This window comes from Tupaia chinensis, unplaced genomic scaffold (genome assembly GCF_000334495.1).
Source record: "Tupaia chinensis unplaced genomic scaffold, TupChi_1.0 Scaffold000636_1, whole genome shotgun sequence".
Taxonomy (NCBI): Eukaryota; Metazoa; Chordata; class Mammalia; order Scandentia; family Tupaiidae; genus Tupaia; species Tupaia belangeri.
The window spans coordinates 1209090-1217768 of NW_006160157.1; positions in this window are offsets into that span (position 1 = coordinate 1209090).

Sequence of the window (8679 nt, forward strand, 5' to 3'; positions counted from 1 at the left end):
AATGTCCTACCTTACTGAAGAGCTCTGAAAGCCAGTTTTTATTTATTTATTTTTTAACCACAGACTATTTGCTCACTCTGTGCTGTGTAGACTTAGCTAGAGAGGAACACATTAAGCATATGAAACCACTTGGAGACATTATAAGAGATTTTGGGATCATCGTTTGGCTATTGATCCTTGGCTCTCCACATTTTGTTCTTGCTATCCCAGATGGTAGCACCATTTCACATGCCCGGTGCCTGGCTAAACGATTTTGTCCAAACTCTATATCAAGAAGATCAAAAGATGCATTTTGAGTGGGACAAATAATTTGGGACCTACAAAGTAAATAACATGCATTTCTTTAATTAATGAAGCACATTTGTACTTTTCTAAAGGTTAAATTAAAATCACTTTCACATTTTAGATCCTTAAATTCAAGTAATAAGATAATTTAAGTCTTTTGGCATTAATATTATGTTTATGCAAAAAAGTTAATTGTGCTAATAATGTTAAATGTCTTACAATTATTGATGTGTTAGATGTATCTTATACATGTTTTAGAATGTCAGTATTTTATTATTCTTAGCTTCATAGGTGACACTGTTTTCTAAGAAATTATTTTGCAATATTTTATTACAAGTTAATTCTCCTTGAATTTTTAAAATGGTTTTTCAACATAACTAAAGTTTTGAATTATTTTCTATAAAAATAGTGTGCATTATTTGAAATAAAAGACATTGGTTGTTTTCCAAAAAATTGGTATCAACTATTTTGTTCACATCTGAGCTATAATATAGCATTGTTCCTGTTTTGACTGCTGTTTTGATTTAAACAGAATCATTCCTTCTTTAATCACCAACAAATGTTGAATTTGGAGATAGAATTACATACATTGGATTAAATGCAATACACAAATAAATACAGTATGCTGCTGTTTAAGGACTGCTGGTGTAATCTGCTGCCAATTTTTGAAACATTAAATCCTCCTACTCCTCTACTAAATAATAATATAGACTTGAGGTGCAGTGGCGAACAGGAGGTGATGCAGTTATTGAAATCAACAGAACCAGGCATCCAGTCACCAATTTGGTATGAAAACCTGGTGAGGTAGATTTTATTAAAAAAATACTGTTAAACTGATAGAATTAAAATGTGTAAGTACACATTCAGGCACCCTCTACTAACAGGAATAAAAATGAATACAAGTTAGGAGATCAGGAGATTTGAAATTCAGTTTCTACTCATATAACCAATGAAATCTCTCTTTGGACCATTTCCTTGTCCCTGCCTTCAAGATACCTATTTAGATGCAATAGAATTACCTTTAAACTTCTTTTTATACAAAGTTCTTTTTCTGGCCAAGGCCAATATATGTGCTCTGTTTCCAGGTTGGTAAAGCTCATCTTCACATTGAAAACTTTGAAATTGGGAGAAACTCTATAGAAATACAAAAGGTACAGAAATATGTTCATGTCTCCATTTTTTCCCCTTAATAGGCACAATATAATAGATTTGAAATGTGTTCCACCTTGGTGTTTTGTGATACTTATGTAGAAATTAGCAAGAGCAGAAATTCTTGGCATTTCCATCAGCTTTTATTTCTATTATTTCCAATACTTTCAAATTTCAAAGAACAGTTTTGGTGCTAATTACCAGATTTTGACTTTTATAAAAACCCCACACCACATGTCTTGATTTTATACCCAGTTGCATGTAGAATCTGAAATGTGGTTTTATCAAAATAAACTCACACTTTGGTGTGTGGAATTTCACTTGTAAAGTAGAGATCATAATTTCAAAAACAAACACAAGTTGCGCTTGGTTTTGCTTGAAAAAATAAAACGCTTGGCTGTGATCAGATGAAAAATGTTTTACTCAAGTACTGGCTTTTCTCTGAAAAGCATCTGTGGTCAGAGCCAAGTGGTCGTGAACAGCATCTTCCATGGAAACACCTTGGCGTCTCCTTATTAAATTGGTTATTTTAGAGGATTTTTTTAAAGTTTTATTTTATTTTTAATTGACAAAAATAATTATATATATTTATGGAGAATAGTATGATGTTCTGAGACAAGTATACATTGTGAAATGATCAAATCAGGGTACTCAAATACCTATCATTTTCATGCGCTGGGAACATTCAAATTCCTCTTCTATATAGAGGTATTGAAATATCCAACCAATTATTAACTATTGTCACTCCACCATCCTATAGAACACTAGATATGATTCCTCTTATGTAGGTATAATTTTATACTAGTTAATCATCCTCTTCTTATCCCTCCCTTTCCACTACCATCCTGAGACTCTGGTAACCACTATTTCACTCACTACTTGAATGAAATCAACTTTTATATCTTCCACATTTTCCCCTTAGAATTATTTTATTCTTCAGAAAAACAACATCCATTCTAACATTTTTTGCTTACTTAAGTAAAGGTCAGTATTTATTTTATTTTAGCACATTTTTAAATACTTATTTATTCAATTTTTATTCATTATTGTTATTTTTTGTTTAATTCACCAGAGAGAGAGAGAGAGAGAGAGACAGTGAGCACAAAGGTGAGAAAGCAATGGGAACCAGCAGTTAGCGTAATGGCTATGTCGCTGGACTCCCACGTAGTCGACCGTGGTTCGTGTCCCGGACCCGGTGGCTTAAAACTCACGCCGGGCACGTGTGCGTGCGTGCCCAAGATCCCGAGAGGAGAATGGAGGAGAAGGGATTGCGGCGTGGCCATCCCCCCTGGGGGGTGATTTCTCGCTTTCTGTCTCTATGTCTCTCTCTGTCTATCTGGAGAGCGCACATGCCCTACAGTGAAAATCTCTCCCCAAAAAAAGTGAGAAAGCAAGTCACCAGGTCTGGGACTTAAACCATAGTTGGCCTTGTGGGAGTCTGGAACCTTAACCACCACATCATCTGCTGACCCCCCCTACAGTGTTTATAAGGACCAGTTATGAGGAAAAGAAGGAGAGTCTTAAATTATTAATTAAGTCAAAGAAAATCATTGAATATGCACTTTTCTACTATAGAAATATTCAGTTATTTCCCTGGCAGGTAGTTGATGTGGCAGAAGACAGATCTGTATTTGAGTTCTAGCCCTATTATCTAGAAGCTCTTTTACCTTGAGCAGATTACAAAGCCTCTCAAAATTTGAATTTCTTCAACTAGTAAATGACAATGTTTAACAAAATAAATTTGAAGCTAAAATGAGAGATGTACAGCCCCTAGTTAAGTACCTAGAATATAAAAGACATTTGGCATCCTCTGGTGCTTGTGATGGAATTTCAAGTCCACAGAAAAAGAGCACAAACTTCATTATGACACTAAATATATTTATTAAAATTTTTGAAATTAGGAAAATGGTTTGTGTCAGTATTTCTTATTATCAACTCTATGAAAAAAAAATTTATTTTGTTAGACTTACAGCTACTCAAAAAGAATTAGCCCTCACAATCAAATAGTCCCATAATCCAATGAGAGAAGAATGCAAAGGAAGTTCCTGGAAGAAAAGAAAAGGATATAGATTTAGGATTTTTTTTTTAATTTACCAGATACACAGACATCTGAGGAGAGTGTAGAGAGGAGAGAAGTGTGGAGTGAGGTCTTATTGTCAATGGAGTTGGGTTGAGAGCCACTTATACCACTTACTGCTATACATCTTTCAACAGGTCAATTAACATCCTGAAGAAGAATAATAGCATTTATCTCAAAGAGTTATTTTGAGAATCAAATGAGATAATACACATAAAATCTTAGCAAGGTTCTTGGCACGTGATAAACATTCCAGAGATGGTTTAGTTCTCAACATGATTGTAAGTCCCTCTTTCTTTTATAGAGCTTTTTCTTAGAGGCACCCACCTCCTTTTCTAGAAGGAATGAAAAAAAAAAAAAAAAAGGAATGAAGTATTTAATTTTGCTTTTAAAGTTTATTTTTATTATTCATGTTAGTATTATTCTAGAAAGCTCATGGTTATGTATATGCTACCCTTCTATTTGGGGAAGAATTATTTGGTCTTAATTTGTTGAATTATTTGAATATGACAATAATCCTCCAGGTTCTTTATTTCTTCATCTTGAACATCTTGTAGCAATGTATATGTACATAAGTAGCTTTAAGCCTTTGGACTTCATCATGAACAACCTTTTTTTATGAGTCGGTTGTTAAACTCTTTATCTTTATGAGATTCATCAAAGTGAGTAAGACTGCTAGTCCTGTAAGAGTCTCTTACCCCATGAATGATTTATAACAAAGAAGAGTTACTTTATTAAAAGATTCTTGTGCTCCAGAGGCCCTTGTGAGCTCAAAGGGTTGCCATTATTGCATTAGAAAAATACATGTTTATTCATGAGAAATAAAGAAGCCATGGGAAATTTATCAAATTGTTGAGTAGTATGAATTTTTTTTTTCTTATAGTCCCCTTCCTTTGTTTCTTTTCTTTAATCATTTTATTTACTCATTCAATGAATACTTCTTGCATTTTACAATGTCCTAGGCCCTGCTAGAGAAGTGTATATGACTGACAGAGTCTCTGCCCTCAAGGAGTTGCTAATGGTTCTCAAAGTGGCTACACTTCAGAATCACTGGGGATTTGTTTTAAGGAGGACCCACACCCAATCACTATATCAGAGTCTTTTGGGTATGGATGAAAATCCTGAGACAAAAGGAGAATCTGAAAATAATGACAGTGGGATGGGGTATAGTGATCAAAAGAAGCATGGTAGTAGGAGAGCAGTGTGTTACAAAAACAGGAGTGTGATCTCAGGCAAAATTTCCCCCTTTCAGAAACTTACTTAAAACTGGATATAACAAGGCATTTATTCAGATTATCAAGTGTAATCCTTCTGCAATTTATAATAAGATTGGGATGTTAAAAATAGATTTTTGAAGAGCCTTGTGTCTCATTTTAAATGCATTCTACAATTTGAAATCTGTGGTCTTCACACAAACTTTTCAAAGTAGAGCAAAAGAGACCTCAAATGTCTATAGTGAAATTTTCTTAAACATTGAACAACAGATGCCAATTCTTTCATTGCCCTTCTCTTGCAACATTTTGCTAGGAGAATATTTCCTAGATCCAAATGGCATCAATTATTAACTAAAATTTATGAACACATACTTCTCTTTTACTTAGCTCTTTATACATTATTTTCAAAGTTCATTGATTAATTTATCATGTAACCTTATTGTCATCACTTAATTACTTCAAAGATGGATGACAGAGTAGATAGAATGACAGTAGTATAAGAGTGGGTTTTTTGGGGGAACCAGCAGTTAGCATAATGGCTATGTCGCTGGACTCCCACGTAATCGACCGCGGTTCGCGTCCTGGACCTGGTGGCTTAAAACTCACGCCAGGCGCGTGTGCATGCATGCCCAAGATCCAGAGAGGAGAATGGAGGAGAAGGGATTGCGGCATGGCCATCCCCCCTGGAGGTGATTTCTCGCTTTCTGTCTCTATGTATCTCTCTGTCTGTCTGGCGAGCACACGCGCCCTGTGGTGAAAAAACCTCTCAAAAAATAAATAAATAAATAAAAGAGTGGGGTTTTTTTGGAATTCATCAGAATTTTTAATTTGTACATTTTCTGAACCTTTTAAAAATTATATCTGGGTAAAGTTATGAGTTGTGATGCTTTTAATCTGTAGTAATAATGTGGATCTGTCTTCATTTGATTCCATGTTTAGAAGGAAGAATGGATGCATGAAAAGTCATCTAATGGTCTATTAGAACATGGATTTGTTAGATACATTAATACATAATGAAATGTGTATTGTACAGACCTACTGAAACATATTTCTTTGACTATACTTCACGAATATTTATATGCTTGGAGAGGATTATTTTTCCAGGAGAATAAAGTTTAATCATAATCACATGCTCATTCTGGAAGCACAAGGATAGTAATAATAGTGTTGGAAATTATATTCAAATAATTGCTTTATATTTAGCCTGATAAAGAACCACATTACTGTTCAAAGTATAGAGACGGACAAATATTGCTTTTCTATGTCTTTTAACCAGACTCTTTCTGGAGTCTGAATGCTAGCTCTAAAAGCCAGAATAAAGTTTCGTGGAGACGCCCAAGAAAGTTGTGGTAATGGTAGAGCTGCTGAATCGTATAACTCCACTGAGCTGTATTTGAATAATGGTTCCTGTGACGAGGCGGTATCACAGAGGCAAAATGCATTGCCCTCAGAGGTAATCCCATAAGTCTGAAAACTTTCCTGAGTATATCAGGCTTGTGCTTGCCCATGATCTAGGGATGGCTAAAAGCTAAGGATGAATCACAGTGTCAAGATCTTGTTGAGCAGTGCTGTCTCTCACTTTCTTTCTCTGTCTCTCTCACTCATGGAAGAAATAAATAAATAAACTTGGTAAAAGAAAAAAGAAAAAGAAATTGAAGAGAAAGTTAAGGCAACAGTCTATTCTGGAAACCAAAAAGGACGAATAGATCTTGTCAGTTTTATTTTTTTAACTCTCTTTCTGTCTCCTTCCACACTTTCTCACTGTCATTTCCTTAATTCTTTTATATTAACATAACTTCTGTAATTTTTCTCAGCCTCCAGTCTTAAATCAATCTTACTGCATTCTGCTTTCAGAGTGTACTTTCAGGATGAAAACTCTAATACATTAGGAATGGCTTTAGGTCCTGTTGTGATACATCTCTATTTACCTTTCCAACTTTAATTGCTCTTAATCTTCTAGGCATAAAATAAGCTCATTTAGACTTGCCTTAACACTTATGTTCTTCCTCCCTTAAAGTCCTTTGCAAACTCCCTACCTTTAATTAATATGACTAGAACTTTAAGACTTGGCCATGACATCACCGCCTCTAGGAAATATGCCCTGATAGCTTCCATACCTCCAGTAAGGGCTCTGTACAGACTTTATTGTAGCTCTTGCTAAATAATATTCTTTTTTTTTGGAGAGGTTTTTGCCATAGGGTGTGTGTGCTTGCCAGAAAGACAGAGAGAGACAGAGAAACAGAAAGTGAGAAATCACCCCCCATAGGGGATGGCCATGCCACAATCCCTTCTCCTCCATTCTCCTCTCAGAATCTTGGACATGCACGCATATGCGCCCGACATGAGTTTAAGCCACCGGGTTCGGGACTCAAACCACAGTCGATTACATGGGAGTCCAGCAACATGGCCATTACACCAACTGCTGGTCCCATCTAAATGACATTCTATTATCTTTTGGCTGATATGACTGACCTCACTGGATTTAATCTCTTGGGGACTGGGATTGTGCTTTTTCATCTTATATTACTATGACTTAATACATTGCTTGACTACTATTAATTGCTTAAAACTCATTTGCAGAATGAATGAACTGGTGAATAAATAAATAATTAACTTAAAGAACAACTGAAAGAGTCAGACAGGAATAGAAATATTCTTCAAAACAAAATAACAACTGGGACCAGTACTTGGCATAATGGCTATGTTGCTGGACTCCCATGTAGCCAATTGCTGTTTGAGTCCTGGATCCAGTGGCTTCAACTTATGTTTGGCTTAAACTTATGTTGGGCTTGTGTGCGTGTGTGCCCAAGATCCTGAGATGAGAATGGAGGAGAAGGGATTGTGGCATGGCCATCCCCCATGGGGGGTGATTTCTTGTTTTCTGCCTCTCTGTCTCTCTCTGTCTTTCCGGAGAGTGCATACACCCTAAAGCAAAAGCCTCTCCAACAAAACAAAACAAAACAAAACAACAACAAAACTTCCATGGATTTATTTATTCTTTAGAGAAATGTGGGTTTAGGGCAGGTACGCTCACCAGAGAGATAGAAAGACAGAAAGAGTTAAGATGAGAAATTATTCCCCAAGAGGGATGGACATGTCATAGTTCCTTCTGTTCCATTCTCTCAGGATTTGGGGCATGTATGCATAAGTGCCCGGTGTGATTTTCAAGTCTGGGACTCAAACTACAGTCAGCCATGTGGGAGTCCAGCAATGTAAACACTACACTATCTACTGGTCCCCAGATTTATTTTTTAAAATTTAAATATTTTCCATTTATTAGTCTAGAATTTTTTAGTACTTTCTATTTTGTTGTTCTAGTTTCAATAATTATTCTTTTGTCTCAAGTTGATTAAGAACATATAGGATATATATGTTTATTAGAGATATTATATGAGCACAATCATAATTGTGTTGATTTCATTGATGCCTTCTGAAACAGCTTTTGATTGCATTAATATTCTAAAAATTTTTCTATTTCTTAGCTCAGGGAGAGGTATAATACTGAAATTCCCAGGCAGCAAATTACTTCCAAATAGAAAACACACAACCTTGTAATATGCTTCTGTGTTGGGTTGGATGGTTCAGGCAAAAGTCTCAAATATCATTGGGTTAACTGAACAGAGGGAAGTTAACATCTCTCACTTTTATCTTTTGTCAAACTACTACAATATCTACTTATTTACTTATTTTTGTCCACGTGAACATTAGTATAGAATTTGATGTTCAGAAGAAGAATACTAAATCCTTTTTTGGTAAAAATTGTACTTTGGGGGACAAATGGTATTAAGGCAGTTAGGGTGACTGGATCCCATAGGGCTAACTGTGTGGTCCAAGTACTAAACCTGGCGGCTTGAAAATACCCACCCTGGGCATGTGAGTGTTCATGCCCAAAATCAATCCTGAGAGAATGGAAGAGAAGAGATTACAACATGGCCGTGGCTCCTGGGGGTACTT